The 16,609-nt window shown below is 42.2% G+C and overlaps 1 protein-coding gene across 3 annotated transcripts in view; it reads left to right on the top strand.

Annotated features, from left to right (window-relative positions):
- Positions 1 to 16,609, top strand: part of sh3tc2 (SH3 domain and tetratricopeptide repeats 2) — a 121,399-nt gene that overhangs the window by 34,216 nt on the left and 70,574 nt on the right. Inside the window, exon 1 of one of the 3 annotated variants that reach the window (XM_063053519.1) lies at positions 13,055 to 13,534. The exons of the other annotated variants lie outside the window; for them this stretch is intronic. The gene's annotated coding sequence lies outside the window, so the exon portion shown is untranslated. Of the gene's footprint in view, positions 1 to 13,054; positions 13,535 to 16,609 lie in introns of those variants that run through there. 3 annotated transcript variants of the gene reach the window in all.

Genomic DNA, 16,609 nt, shown 5'->3' with positions numbered 1-16,609 from the left:
CCACACCTCTATTGCCCTGTAATTCATCCCACTGGCTGTGATTATGCCTCATCTCCTGCCTTTCCTTTCTATCATCTTTGTTGCACACTATCTTTGATTTATTTCTGTTTTCCCTTTCCACAGCTCTATCACTCCGGTTTCTATCCCCCTGCCAAATTAGTTTAAATCCTCCCGAACAGCCTGCTAGGATATTGGACCCCTTTGGGTTCAGGTGTAACCCATCCTTTTTAGTACAGGTCGTACCACCCCCAGAGGAGGCCCCAATGATCCAGGAACCTGAAGCCCTGCCCCCTACACCAGTCTCTCAGCCACACATTAAAATGCCTGATCATGCTATTCTTGTGCTCGTTAGCTCATAACACAGGCAGCAATCCTGAGATTACTACCCTGACATTGCATAACATTGCATGTGTGTTCAAAATGAGTTAGAGGTTTGATTGGCATCCAAGAAAGAGTCATTTTGGACATCAGTAGCCTAACAGCCATTGGGGTGGGTGGTCAGATATAGGAGATATATGGAAGCAATGGGTAGGATATATATTAGAGATCTATTTGAGAGTCTCTGCAATTTGGCTGGCCAAAGACTGGAGATGGGGTGAGAAGTTGGGAGATTTGGAGAATCTGGTAGTAGTAATAATCAAGTATTTGTGAGTTTGGAATCATGAATTGATGATTAGTGACTCAAGAGATTCTGCAGATGCTGCAAATCTATAGATACTGCCTCATTTCCTGAGTCCCTCCAGCATTTTCTGTGTGTTGCTCTGAATTTCCAGTATTGGCAGCACCCCTTTAGTTTACTTTCTGCAGGGATTGATCTTCCATGACCCCCTTGTCCACTCATTCCTCCCTACTGAACCCCCTCCAACACTCAACCCTGCAACCACACTAAGTATTATATACTTACCTCACCGCCATTCAAGTCCCTCAACAGTCTTTTCAGGTAAGGCAGTTCTCCACCTTGTGAGTCCTTTGCTGTGTGTTTTTTTCACCTAGTTCTCCCAGTGCAGCCATCTCTACATCAGTTAGACCTGGTACAGATTGGGGGATTGTTCCATTGAGCAACTTTGCTCCATCCATTGTAACAGATGGGATTTCCCAGTGACCAACCATTTTAATTCAACTTCCCATTTCCACACCAGCAAATCTGTCCATGGTCTCCTCTGCTGCCAAGCTGAAGCCAGACACAGATTAGAGGAACAACTTCTTTTATTTCACCTTTGTTGTCTCCAATCTGACAGGATGAACATCGATTTTTCCAACTTCCAGTAATGATTCCCTTCTGTTCCCCCTGTGATCGCCTGAATCCCATTGGCCCTGATACTTTTCCACTCTCCCCTCCCCTGTCCTCTACTCTGACCTCCCCTGTCCTCCTTTCCTTTAGCTTTCTCCTATCAGACTCCATCTTTTTCAGCAGTCACTTTCACCTAGCACCTCCCAGCTGCTTTTCCCACTTCCCTGTCCTCACCTGCCTAACCTGCTCCTCTCAACTGGATCCACATGTCACCCTGCAGCTCTCCCTCCACTCACCACCCCTCCCCCCACTGCCGTCCTTGTATGCTCGTTATTTCCCCTTTTAATTTGCAATCCTGAAGAAGGCTCTCAACCCAAACCCTTGACAACTTATTCCAATCCAGAGATGCTGCCTGACCTGCTGGATTCCTCCAGCATTTTGTGTGTCTTAGTGATCAGTGAGTAAGGGATTGGGGTTTGGTCTATTTAAGTATTTGGGCACCTTAGCTTGGGCTGATCATAAGATGTGGTCACAGAAATGATGTATGCATTGTTTTCATGGGAGATAGAGAAGCATCTAGAGAGAAATAAGTAGTGGGCCTTCCCCTGGTAGGCATCATAGTCTAAAATAACTATGAAAATAATAAGTGTCCCAGGAGTAGCTGATGATGGTCACTCAGAGAACAATGTTAAAACCTAATTAACATCTCATCCCCTATGTTTTTAAAAGGATCTGTAGTGCTAATTGAACTATTTGATGCATTATCTACTGTGGGGAAATTGCTCAGAATGCAAAAGTGACTCATCTTCCTGAATAGTGGCAAACTCCTTTGGGGTATATTCCTTTTTTAAGTGTGCTATAAATTCAAAGTTGGAGCTTTTGCTATCTGTATGTGCATTGGAACCTCTGAGGTCGTGGAAAGCACAATATAGGTACATTAGTTATATATAAATGACGATTTGCAGAAATGTGCAGTTTTGCAACAGGCAAGTCAAATATCTATCAGTTGAGTGAATAAAAGAACAATTGATGGTGTACAAATTGAAATGTGGATGGGAAGATGTAAATTACTCTGCAGACTATGACTTGCATTTTGTTTATTTGATAATGTGAGCCCATAGGACTCATCTCCCATGGTCGTTACTCAATAAAGTTTGTAAAATAGTCAGTCATATCCATTTTCTCATCTGAATTTAGTATGATATGGAAACATTATCTTGGTCTACGTTAACCTGATTAGAGACTGAGGAAAAGTTTTGGACTGGAAATATCTATTGAAACTGCTTAAAATGAAAAGCAATGTATAAAACATGACAGTGGAATTAGATCATTTGGCGCTTTAAGTCTGTTCTGCTATTCAATCAAAGCTGATTTACTTTCCCTCTCAACCCCATTTCCTGTCTTCTCCCCATAATCTTTGATGCCCTTACTAATCAAGAACCTATCAACTTCCCCTTTAAGTACACCTAATGACTTATAGGCATCCGTTAGTCTCATGAGACCATGGATTTGCGCCTTGGAAGGTTTCCAGAGCGCAGGCCTGGGCAAAGTTGTATGGAAGACCGGCAGTTGCCCATGCTGCAAGTCTCCCTTCTCCACACCACCGATGTTGTCCAAGGGAAGGGCATTAGGACCCGTACAGCTTGGCACCAGTATCGTCGCAGAGCAATGTGTGGTTAAGTACCTTGCTGAAGGACACACACGCTGCCTCATCCAAGGCTCGAACTAGTGACCTTCAAATCACTAGACAAACACCTTAACCACTTGGCCACATGCCAACACCTAATGACTTAACCTCTGCGGATTCATCACCCTCTGGCTAAAGATATTCCTCCTCATCTCTGTTCTAAAGGGATATCCCTGTATTCTGAGGCTGTGCCTTATGGTCCTAGACTCTCTCACTACTGGAAACATCCTCTCCAGGCCCACTCTAATTCTTTCAACATTCAGTAGCTTTCAATGAGCTCTCCTCTCAATCTTCTAGTCTCCAGCAAGTGCACAAGCATAAAGCCCTGACTCCAGTCAACACAGCTCTTCAGTTCATTGAGCCACACAGTCTCCAAACTGCAATAAGGTTATGGTCCTCTTGGAGGTTTTATATTCTAATCCACTTGAAATGAATACTAACATTGTATTTGCCTTCCCTATTACTGGCTCAATCTGCAAATTATCCTTCAGGGAATCCTGCACTAACACTACCAAGTCCTTTGTACCTCCAATTCCTGATTTTGCTCCCTGTTTAGAAAAGTCTACGCCTTTATTTATTCTTCCAAACTTCATGACCATATGCTTCCTTCCCTATGCTATATTCTATCTTCCACTTCTTTACCAATTCTCCTAAACTAAGTCCTTCTGCAGACTCCTTGCTTTCTCAATGCTACTCGCTTCTCCAGCTACCTTGGTATCATCTGAAATCTTGGCCACAAAGCCATCAATCCATCAGTCCTGTCATTCAGATTATTAACATACTGTACAATGTGAAAAGTAGGGGACCCAATACTAACCTAATCAAGATCTCCCTTTTATTTTATCCTCACTTTTCCGAACTGTTAAACCCATCCCTCTCCACCCACTATTTAGTTTAATAGACCTAGTTGTGCAATCTACCCAAAACCTAGGCACATTGTGGCTCAGGTGAAGCCTGTCCCATTGGGATGTTCTCTCCTTCCCCAGCACTACCGATGTCCCACAAATTCAAACCCACTTCCCCCACACCATGCATTTAGTTCTCTGATCTTATTCACCGTGTGCCTATTTGCATGTGGCTCAGGAAACAATCCAGATACTAAATTTTTGGCTTTGCATTTTGATTTAATCCCTAGCTGCTCAAGTTCCCTCAACAGGACTTCTCTCATTGTTCTTCCTATGTCATTGGTACCTACATGGACCACGGCAACTGGATCTTTCCCCTCTCACTCCTAATCCCTCTGCTGGTCATAAGAGATAACTTGAACCCGGGAACTAGGCAGGCAACACAGTGTTCAGGACTCGCAATCCTTGTGACAGAGAATTGCCTAATCCCTTAACTATGCTACCCCCAATTACAACTACATTTGTCTTTCTTTCATTCCTAAGGAATGGCTTCTTAAACCATTGCACCATTATTTGGTTGCTCATCCTTCGTATGCCCCACTCCCTTACACACAGGAAGAAAGATTCTCAAACCTGTTGGACAAGCTCAAGGGCTGAGGTTCCTTCCACACTACCTCTTAGATCCCCCTACCTCCCTCATACACAATCACACCATTGTCACTGACTGCAGACTGAACTTGAAGTAGTTAATCTAATGGGTGGGACTGCCTCCTGTAACAGTGTCCAGTTAACTCTCCCCCTCCCTGTCGCATCAGTGTTTGAAGCTTGGATTCTAGATCATCAAATTTGAACCTGAGTTCCTTCAACCAATGCCTGCTACAGAAGTGATCACCAGAAACCACAATGTAGTCCACCAGCTCCCACATCATTTAGCTACAGCACATCACCTGATCTTCAATTCTACTTAATTTAATTAGTTGTAGTTTAGTGTCATTTTACAGTATCTAACTGAAAAAAACTAGATTTGGTTTAGATCAAAATGATAATTGATGGGTTTCGACTAAGTGCTACATATTGGGAAGAAAGGAGAAACTGACATTATGAGCTCTTGATGATTAGATTATTAGCAAGAAGTAAAGCCCAGGTGTGTAAATTTGCAAACATCAAGCCCATGATCTGGGATATTTTAAACAGCCAGAAGTTTTATTATACAATAGAGATCTGTACTAAACAGCTTTGTGCAGCAAATCGATGCCCATTTTATCTGGAGGGTAAAGCTGGAGAAGGATGGGGTTGAGTGAAGTTGTTTTCATTTGTACCTGCTGTCCAACTTGTTGGTATTATAATTCCCAGACCTTTAATGTTGATGAGCAAAGTTGGTGTGTGTATGACTTCAGGAATAAGATGTGAGTTTTGCATTCTTTTGTGGATTTATAGAGTGCCTTCTGTTGGGACTGCATTCCTGGTGAGACTCAGTCTGTTTACCCAAGACTGATGCAGCAACAATGTCAAACGTGCATGGTGTAACAGTTGATGATGCTGCTGTGTGCCTTGTGACCAATGCACCACGGCTATAGTCATAGTCATAGTCATACTTTATTAATCCCTGGTGAAATTGGTTTTCGTTACAGTTGCACCATAAATAATAAATAGTAATAGAACCATAAATAGTTAAATAGTAATATGTAAATTATGCCAGTAAATAAGTCCAGGACCAGCCTATTGGCTCAGGGTATCTGACCCTCCAAGGGAGGAGTTGTAAAGTTTGATGGCCACAGGCAGGAATGACTTCCTATGACGCTCAGTGTTGCATCTCGGTGGAATGAGTCTCTGGCTGAATGTACTCCTGTGCCCACCCAGTACATTATGTAGTGGATGGGAGACATTGACCAAGATGGCATGCAATTTGGACAGCATCCTCTTTTCAGACACCACCATCAGAGAGTCCAGTTCCATCCCCACAACATCACTGGCCTTACGAATGAGTTTGTTGATTCTGTTGGTGTCTGCCACCCTCAGCCTGCTGCCCCAGCACACAACAGCAAACAGCACTGGCCACCACAGACTCTTAGAACATCCTCAGCATCGTTCGGCAGATGTTAAAGGACCTCAGTCTCCTCAGGAAATAGAGACGTCTCTGGCCCCTCTTGTAGACAGCCTCAGTGTTCTTTGACCAGTCCAGTTTATTGTCAATTCATATCCCCACGTATTTGTAATCCTCCACCATGTCCACACTGACCCCCTGGATGGAAACGGGTCTCCGGTACCTTAGCTCTCCTCAGGTCTACCACCAGCTCCTTAGTCTTTTTCACATTAAGCTGCAGATAATTCTGCTCACACCATGTGACAAAGATTCCTACCACAGCCCTGTACTCAGCCTCATCTCCCTTGCTGATGCATCCAACTATGGCAGAGTCATCCGAAAACTTCTGAAGATGACAAGACTCTGTGCAGTAGTTGAAGTCCGAGGTGTAAATGGTGAAGAGAAAGGGAGACAAGACAATCCCCTGTGGAGCCCCAGTGCTGCTGATCACTCTGTCGGACACACAGTGTTGCAAGCACACGTACTGTGGTCTGCCAGTCAGGTAATCAAGGATCCAGGGAAGCATCTACCTGCATCGCTGTCAGCTTCTCCCCCAGCAGAGCAGGGCGGGTGGTGTTGAACGCACTAGAGAAGTCAAAAAACATGACCCTCACGGTGCTCGCTGGCTTGCCCAGTTGGGCGTAGACACTGTTCAGCAGGAAAACAATGGCATCCTCAACTCCTAGTCAGGGCTGGTAGGCGAACTGGAGGGGATCTAAGTGTGGCCTGACCATAGGCCAGAGCAGCTCCAGAAGTGCATAACTTGTTTCACCATTTTGCTCTGTACATCTTAGATGCAAATACATCTAATGATCAACTTTGCCCATGAATTGTATTGCACATAAGTAGCGCACAACACCTGGATTATTTTCGTGGAAAGTTAAGTCTGATATCCTTCCAGAATTGGTTTATTGTTGTTACCTGTAATGGGATACAGTCTTTTGCATACTGTTCATACAGTTCAGACCATTACACAGCACAAAACAATATGAATGCAGCATAACGGCTACAGAGAAAACACAGTTTATGTAAACAGAAGGTGCAAGCTCTTAAAGAGGTAGATTATGAAGTCAAGAGTCCATCTTATCATATTTGGCAACTATCTAATAGTCGTAGAATAGCAGGTTAGAAGGTATCCTTTAGCTCAGCGGTCCCCAACCACCAGGCCGCAAAGCATGTGCTACCGGGCCACGAGGAAACGATATGATTTGGCGATATGAGTCAGCTGCACCTTTCCTCATTCCCTGTCACGCCCACGGTTGAGCTTGAACGCACACGCAGTCATTGCCCGCGTGTCATCCATGTCAGTGCAGGAAGAAGATCAACTCCTCGAACTTGCAAATGACGACGGGATGAAAAGTATGTTTGACATAACATCTCTGCCGGCATTCTGAATCAAAGTCAAGGCTGATAGCCACGAAAGCACTGAAAACGTTGCTTCTATTTCCAACGTATCTCTGCAATGAAAGCAACAAAAACTAAATTGCAGAATAGACTGGAAGGAACCCCGTTCGAGAATCGCTGTCTCCCATCACCCTTCGATGGGACCGTCTTGTTGCAGGAAAACAAGCCCAGGGCTCCCACTGATCCAGCGATATTGGTGTGTTGCAATGATTTTATATGTTCATAAGGGGAAAATATGTGCTGTGTGTTTAATATCCAAACGTTACTTAAAATGTTACAATCCTATTGACTTCCTTATATATCCATAGAACAATTACAGCACGGAAACAGGCCATCTCTGCCCTTCTAGTCCGTGCCGAACGCTAGTCCCACCGACCTGCACTCAGCCATAACTCTCCATTCCTTTCCTGTCCATATAGCTATCCAATTTTTCATTAAGTGATAATATCGAACCTGCCTCTACCACTTCTACCGAAGGTTCGTTCAATACTTACTTCAAGCTCCCCTGTCCTCCCCTGATAATTGACTTATCACTATATTCATGTGAGGAAAATATGCGCTGTGTGTTTAATATTAAATTCATTAGATAAACCCTTTTAGAAACGAAATTGAGTGTATTAGCAATTTATCACCTATATTCCGGTCGTGATTAACACCACCCCACCAACAGAATCGCCAAAAACAATGTGTAGAGAAAATTCGGCATGATACATGTACGTGCATGCGCACTGGTGCCCGCGCATGGCCTCATGGTCATTGTAGTCTTTGTCGGGGCAAACTCAACCTATTTGACTGCTACTCTTGTCCGTCGGCAACCCTACCCACCCCACCCCGGTCCGCAAGAATATTATCAATATTAAACCAATCCGCAATGCAATAAAGGTTGGGGACCCCCTGCTTTAGCTTTCCTGGTATGTGCTTTTTTTATTTTTGGTATCATCTGCCCAATGGCAGAGGGGAGAAGAGAGAATGCCCAGGGTGCTTATGCTAGCTGGTTTACAAATGCAGCAATAAGTATCGACCAGGAGTTCTCAACCTTTGTTTATGCCATGGAGCAATTCCATTAAACAAGGGGTCCATGGAATCCCTGGTACAGACAGAGTCCAGAGCGAGGAGACTGGTGTACTTGATATGTTGATTTGTGTCCACAGTTCTCTGCAGTTTCTTGCTGTCATGCAGAACAGTTGTCATACTAACCCATTGTGCATCTAAAAATAATGATTTCTGTGGTTCTTGGATAAAAATCAGTAAAGGTTAATGGGACATGCCAAATTTCTTTAGTGTCCTGAGAAAGTAGATGTGTTGGTGAGCTTTCCTGGCCGTGGCATCTACATAGTTGGACCAGAACAGACTATTGGTGACGTTCGCTCCTAGGAATTTGAAGCTCTCCACCCCTTCGACCTCAACAGCATTGATAGAGACAGGAACAAGTGCAGCACCCTCTTTCTGACCGCTTATTTTTATGTTGACTTTTTATGCACTCTATTTCCTTCCTGTGCTTCCACCCTTCAGTATTTGAGATACAATGTGTTATGGTGGTATCATCTGAAAATTTGAAGATAGTATTAGAGCAGAATCTGGCCATGCTGTTAGGAGTGTATAGGGAGTGACTTGGGGCGGGGTGGGCTGAGGACACACCTTGTGGAGCACCAGTATATAAGAATAATCATGGCAGAGGTGTTGTTGCCTATCCTTACTGATTGTAATCCATTGACGCTTTAATTTAATGATGGTCTTTTCAAGGAGCCAAAAGGATCTATGAAATGTGGGTGGAGATCCTGAGTATGAAAAGTCCAGTGTTGCAATCTTGAATCTGAAGCCTACAGAAACTGTGCTGAATCATTGTGAATAGTCCCTATTGTACATTCAAGGACTTGACTCTGAAAACATGATAGGTGGAAGCAGTAGGAAAAAATTAATCACATACAGACAGTTGAAGATCTATGTACTAAAGTTGCATAGCAAGTAAGAGGAAATCCTGAATTCATTTCCTGAAAACAACAGTCATTTTATGATTACACAAGCAGAGGGAAATCAATAAACAGTGGATAATCAAATGCCATTTGGCAGTGTGTGTGAGAATGTGATCATCTTCAGCCATATACATCACTGAAGCAAGCTGCCAGGTCATCACGTTGCAAACAGTTTGGGGCACAAAGCAACTGATTCAAACTAATGATCAGCATGGCAGTGTATATGGTTGAAAGGAATGTAAGATACATTGGGAGTGAGCTAGTGGAAAGAAACCAAGTGATATACCTAGCTTTAAAATCATTTTATCTTAATATGATTGTGGTTTTGTTTAATATTTTTATCGATGATGTAAATCCGTGTGTTTTGCATATCCGGAAGCAAGAGAAAGGTGAGTGATTAGAGTACTGTGGAATAAACTTTGTGACATATGATTACATTAGCTGGTAAATTTTGGGGGTAGTGATTGACTAAATTGTACCCTCCATCAGCTATTGTAATTGAGTCCAGTCACTTGGATGAAATTATTTTGCCTATATCACAGAAAACAAATGAACTGTGAGTCTTGGGATGGCAATTCTTTCAGGCAGGATTTGAGTACTTTACTGAGACAAAGTTGCAGTTTTAATTAGAAAGACTTGAGAATTGCATCAGTTTTCAAATTCACTCATGCATTGTCATCATGTGTTCTGAGAGTAAGTGCATAATGAGAGGTATCTACTCTTCTTGTAATCTCAGTCTGTTTGCCAGTGATAAGAAATGAAATACAGTCAGTGCACTAAATTTGAAAGGTGAAAAGATAATTGACTTTCATATTTGCCTTTGAATATGTGAGAAGTGCAAAGTATATTTAAAGGAACATCATACCCAATAAACTTGAATACGTTATTAATTCATTTAAATTGGCTGTTTCACAATGAGCAATCATGAAAACCTTTAGAATTTGCACTGCATTTTATTGGTTACTTTAGGAATATGGTAATTATATGCATTATCTTGACTGTTTATTGCAATGTTGATACATAATAACCATAATTTATTTCCACATACTGCTGCACCTTCCTTCACCTGCGTGGAATTCTGCTGAGAATCCACTTTGGGAGAAAAGATTACAATGTTCACCAAAGAGATGTTTTGTATCATCAGTAATTTCCATGAGTCAACAGTTCATTAGCCTCTAACCATACTACTATTAATAATATCATCCTTTTGTGTTTGTCTCTTCTGTTTCCTCTTTCAGGACCTTGATAATATCTTCCCCTCCCAGAAAACGCTCTACTTTTTCTATCTATGGAACAAATGGTGAAGATCTCTTAAACTTCCATCTTGCCACTGTGTCCACCATCTGGCTTCTCTATAGCTATACCTTGAGAACCACGTTTTCTTTTCACCCACACGATGAATACCCTTCAATTTCCCCAAGCAGGAGTGTTTCAAACTAGGTGTTCACAAGGTTTCTTTTGTACTGGTTTATTTTAAAAGGCAGGTCGTACAGAGTCCCTGTCTCCTGCTAGTCATCTGCTGTTGCCTCCAATTGCATCCTGATGTGGGCCAACAGGCAGTGTGTACCTGCCATGGGTGTAAGCTAACTGTATCAGTGTTGGTCAAAGCTATAAGTGTTGGGCTTGCATGCTGTGTGATGAAGATAGTTGGGGATGGGGGGGGGGGTGCGCGGGTTGCAGGGTGAGTGGAGATAAAGTGCACTGAGGCATGAGGGACCTGGTGGGATATACATCTGAAAATGTGTTCTCTGACCTAATTAATTGTGCAGTGTTACCTGAATGAGTCTGGCTACCCAATGGTTCACTATGGAGTTTATTGTGGTGGCTTTCTGCATTGTCTTTGAGTTTACATAGAGAGGAGTTTGGGGTCCCATGAATGGATTATAACTCTTCTATTGTTCACAGCATTGACAATTGTTAGAACCTGCCTTCTATAACACAGTGCTATTCTTCTATGCCTTAGTGCTACCTGTGTGCAATATTTGTGTAAATTCTTAGTGCTAACTGTGTGCAATAGTCCTGTAAATTATCAAGCAGTAAAGCCTGCTGGCATTAGAGATAACAGATGCAGGTTATTTTCACTTCTCAAAACCGATTTTCCGAGCTTATACTGTTTAGCACCCTAAATTTTAAACATTCAAGAAAATGCAAAATAGTATATTAATGTTTAATCAGTTTTTCTCTTGACCTCAGTGTATTGAGAGAAGTCTATCTCATTTAAGGTTTAGTGAAAGTATGGATAAAATAATAAGATTTGGCAACCATATAAGCTCTTGGTGAGATCAATGGTATAACTGTGTAGCTGTAATTTCTATTGTGCAATAAGTTGTTGCTTGTGTAGTTCTCACAAATTACAAGTCACAGTAACCTAGTGGTTGGCATGGTGCAGAGTTCAGAGTTCAAATCTGGCATCCCCTGTAAGGAGTTTATATGTCCTCCTGTGGAATGCATGGGTTTTCACTGGGTGCAACAGTTTCCTCCCAGTGTCCAAAGATGTAGGTTAGAAGATTAATTGGTCATTGTAAATTGTCCCATAACTAGGTTAGGGTTAAGTCAGGGGTTGCTGGACATCTTGGCTCGAAGAGCTGGAAGGGCTTATTCCAAGCTGCATCTCCAAATAAATACAATTTAAAAAGTTGCCTTTTACTTGAAAAACTCTGAAAGGAGTCAGTTAAGTAGTATTGTTTTAAAAGCTGCATTGTTTTATCAGGGAGTGGTATTGTTGTATAAAATTTTGATAAGCCCGTGAAATGTGGAGCATTGTTCAAGTATCTGAAATTCATGAGTTTAAAATAATAACGAATGGCAGTGAAATGGAAGTAACTTGCACTGAGCAATCAATCCAATGACTTAAGGATATCAGGAAGCTTAGCAGTAAACTGAGACAATGTTAAGGTGTGCCAGCACGACCAGGTGTAATTACAGATAGTAGAAATAAATACATACACAAGATGAGATAAAGTTTTTCTCAACAATAATTACTAGCTTGCTTAAGTTATATCCTGATCCACATTGAGTATGTTTCTGATTATTATATAAACTTACTTGTCCAAACTATTTGCAGTTTGACCAATATATGGTTATTGTTTTGATAATTTCAACATTTCTTGGTTTGGACCTTGGTTAGAGTTGTACCAGTTGAGATCTGTTCAGAATGAATGACCTGAAAATTCTGAATCAATCAGTCTTAAGAAAAAATGTTTAGTTTGTTGAAGGGGAGAAATGGCTTTATCATGATAGCATTGCATAAAAATTATATACCAGTAACTATTCCCACCCAGCTAGAGGATTATCATTAATCAAAGAAAGACCTTTGGAAATATTTTATGTTCAAAGTTCATAGTAGATTTATTTTTTGAGTATGTATCCTATATACAGCCGTGAGGTTCATCTCCATACAAGCAGTGACAAAACAAAGAAACCCTGTAGAACCCATTAAAAAGACTGTCAACAACCCAATGTGCAAAAAAAGAACAAATTGTGCAAACAATAAAAAGTAAGCAAATAATGTTCAAGATTAAAGTTCACAGAAGTGAGTTCATAGCCACAAAGCCAGCCATCACTGCAGCTGGTCCAAGAGCCCATTAGTTGCAGTTCATAGCCTCTGTTCAGCACAGAGATGAGAAAACCTTGCCAAGCAGCGGATTGAACATTGGATCATCCCTTGCCAATAGCTCTGAAACCCCGAGCCTTTCAATCTGGCCTAGCACTTAAATTGGCCAAACCTCAGCTCGTTTCTCACTCTTGGAAGATTTCATACCTGCTTTTTATCAGAGGATATATTGTTAAATAGAGATTGCAAAATTTGCCCAAATTAGGTTAGATTAGATTAGATTCAACTTTATTGTCATTGTGCTGAGTACAGATACAAAGCCAATGAAATGCATTTAGCATCTGACCAGAAATGTAAAGAATAGTGTTATTTACAAAATAACTGCGAATAAAACAAAGTGCTACAGCACACAAATATAAAAGTACTGAGACAGTACAATATGGGTGCAATACTGCTTAGCGCTGTGATGAGAGGTTCAGCAGGGTCACAGCCTCAGGGAAGAAGCTCTTCCTGTGCCTGCTGGTGCGGGAGTGGAGGCTCCTGTAATGCCTACCGGATGGGAGGAGAGTAAAAAGTCCATGGTTAGGGTGAGATACACCCTGATAATGCTTTTCGCCCTGCCCAGGCAGCGTTTATGGTAGATGTTCTCAATGGTGGGCAATTGGATGCCGATAATCCACTGGGCAGTTTTCACCACACGCTGGAGTGCTTTGCGGTCCGATACGGGACAATTGCCATACCACACTGAGATGCAGTTGGTGAGTATGCTCTCAATGGTACAGCGGTAAAAGTCTGTCAGTATCCTGGGACAGAGGTGAGCTTTCTTCATGCTCCGCAGAAAATAAAGGTGCTGTTGTGCCTTTTTGATCAGGATGGAGGAGTTCAGGGACCAGAAAATACAATCCTTTCCCATTTCTAGATACGCTAAAAAGGTGGAAGTCAATTTCAACCAGAAGTATTGTCTTCCTTATCGGGAAGATGTTTTAGCAGTTGCATTGGGAAGAGAATTCCAAGATAGAAAGGCATGGGAATATGTGCCCAATTTGGGACACTGAAAAATCTGGAGTGCAATTGTGAGTACTGGCACCATATTGTTTGAGAACATGTCTGCTATTTTTGCATTTAAAGCATACCTTTTGGTTCGCAATGTATCCATGATGCTGAAAGTTTGCTCATTCTACTAAAATAAGAGCACAGTTGCCGAATGTACAATACAGAAATTTGACTTGAGGAACCTATAAAAAGCATCTCCAATACTTGTCAGCATGTATGCTGGGGAATTGTTGCAATTTTGCACACTTCTGCAAGAATCCAATTTTGGATAAGATCCTTGGAGTAATACTCTCTAACCAACAACAATCTTAATACATTACATTAAAACATTAACACATTCTAAACATTCAAAATATTAAAACTTTCAAATATATCCTTCCAATTCTGGGAGTTTATCTTAGCTCAGTATAGCCATCCTCTTTCTTGGCTCCTATCTTTTTCCTATACATATTTTTCTTGAGTGTTGGCCCGTGGCCAAGTAGTTAAGGCGTTCGTCTAGTGATCTGAAGGTCGCTACTTCGAGCTTTGGCTGAGGCAGCGTGTTGTGTACTTCAGCAAGGCACTTAACCACACATTGTTCTGCAACGACACCGGTACCAAGCTGTATGGGTCCTAATGCCCTTCCCTTGGACAACATTGGTGGTGTGGAGAGGGGAGACTTGCAGCATGGGCACTGCCGGTCTTCCATACAACCTTGCCCAGGCCTGCGCCCTGGAAACCTTCCAAGGTGCAAATCCATGGTCTCACGAGACTAACAGATGCCTATATATTTTTTCCTGAAAACATTATAGCCAGGAAAGTTTCATTCATCAACTACCACCAAAACAGGTCTGTAGAAAATGCTACCTCCCTGGCTTTCTCCCTACAGGAAAGACACCCTTGTTAGACTATTGTTTATTGTCTACAGCTCTTCTTTCGCTTCTAGAATCTAAAGCAGGTTTATTGCAATCTCCTAGACCTGGGACATGACACCTCTCTTTGCAAATGGATCTTTGACTTCTTGACCAACAGACCACAGTTCAGTAAGAGTGCACTCCAAAACTTTTGCCATGATTATCCTCAACACTGGTGGTCCCTACTTTACTCCCTATGTACTCATGACTACATGGCCAGATTCTGCTCTAACTCCAATTTACGTGTGTGCATTGTTGGCAAGATTCCAGGTCCAATACACCAGAGTGGGCTGAATCTCAAATAATCATGAGTTCAATAGTTCCATTTAATATCAGAGAATATATACAATATACAACCTGAAATTCTTGCTCTTCACAGACATCCATGAAAACAGAAGAGTACCCCAGAAATGAGTGAGAGTAAAAACACTAGAACCCCACACTTCCCTTCTCCCCACTTCCCACACACAAGCAGCAGCAAAGCATCAACCGTTCCCTGCTTACTTCAGCAAAAAACATCAGCACCTTACACCCACCAAGCAAGCAATAGCTAAGTCCTCTAGAGAGACCGTGATCTGTAGTACAACTAAAACTAATTATGCTCCCGACAATTCGACATACCATAGGCTCTCGCTCTCTCCCTAATAAAGGAGCAGAGAGGTGTCACTCAGCGAGAGGGAGGTAAAAACTAAATAACTCACTGATTATGGTGTTAAGATATGCTGTTTTTTTCCTCCTTGAGTTCTCCAACTCGAGAGCCAGCAGCAAACTTTCCCCCACCAACGAGAGAGAGAGAGAGGGAAAGAAACAAAGAAAGAATATGATTCACTGAGTACCAAGACAAATGATCCACTGTTCCTGACAGCCTCAGAACCCCGAAGGCATGATAATCTTCTTGGTTGCGCCCAGACCAGATGGAATGCACCCTCGTGTTCTGAAGGAAGTAGCTGTGGAGATTGCAGAGGCATTAGCAATGATCTTTCAAAAGTCGATAGATTCTGACATGGTTCCAGAGGACTGGAAGATTGCAAATGTCACTCCGTTATTTAAGAGGGGGGTAAGGAAGCAAAAAGGAAATTATAGGCCTGTTAGCTTGACATCGGTGGTTAGGAAGTTGTTGGAGTCAATTGTCAAGGATGGAGTTACAGAGTACCTGGAGGCATATGACAAGATAGGCAGAACTCAGCATGGATTCCTTAAAGGAAAATCCTGCCTGACAAACCTATTGCAATTTTTTGAGGAAATTATAAGTAGGCGAGATAAGGGAGATGCAGTGGATGTTGTATATTTGGATTTTAAGAAGGCCTTTGACAAGGTGCCACACATGAGGCAACTTAACAAGATAAGAGCACATGGAGTTATGGGAAAGTTACATACGTGGATAGAGCGTTGGCTGATTGGCAGGAAACAGAGAGTGGGAATAATGAGATCCTATTCTGGTTGGCTGCCGGTTACCAGTGGTGTTCCACAGGGGTCCGTGTTGGGGCCGCTTCTTTTTACATTGTACATCAATGATTCGGATTATGGAATAGATGGCTTTGTGGCTAAGTTTGCTGATGATACGAAGATAGGTGGAGGGGCTGGTAGTGCTGAGGAAACAGAGAGTCAGCAGAGAGACTTGGATAGATTGGGAGAATGGGCAAAGAGGTGGCAAATGAAATACAATGTTGGAAAGTGTATGGTTATGCACTTTGGCAGAAGAAATAAATGGACAGACTATTATTTAAATGGGGAAAAAATTTGAAGTTCTGAGATGCAACGGGACTTGAGAGTCCTTGTACGGGATACCCTTAAGGTTAACCTCCAGGTTGAGTCGGTAGTGAAGAAGGCAAATGCAACGTTGGCATTCATTTCTAGAGTATAGGAGCAGGGATGTGATGTTGAGGC

This window comes from Mobula hypostoma, chromosome 7 (assembly GCF_963921235.1).
Source record: "Mobula hypostoma chromosome 7, sMobHyp1.1, whole genome shotgun sequence".
Taxonomy (NCBI): domain Eukaryota; kingdom Metazoa; phylum Chordata; class Chondrichthyes; order Myliobatiformes; family Myliobatidae; genus Mobula; species Mobula hypostoma.
This window is presented reverse-complemented; position numbering and strand designations above follow the sequence as displayed.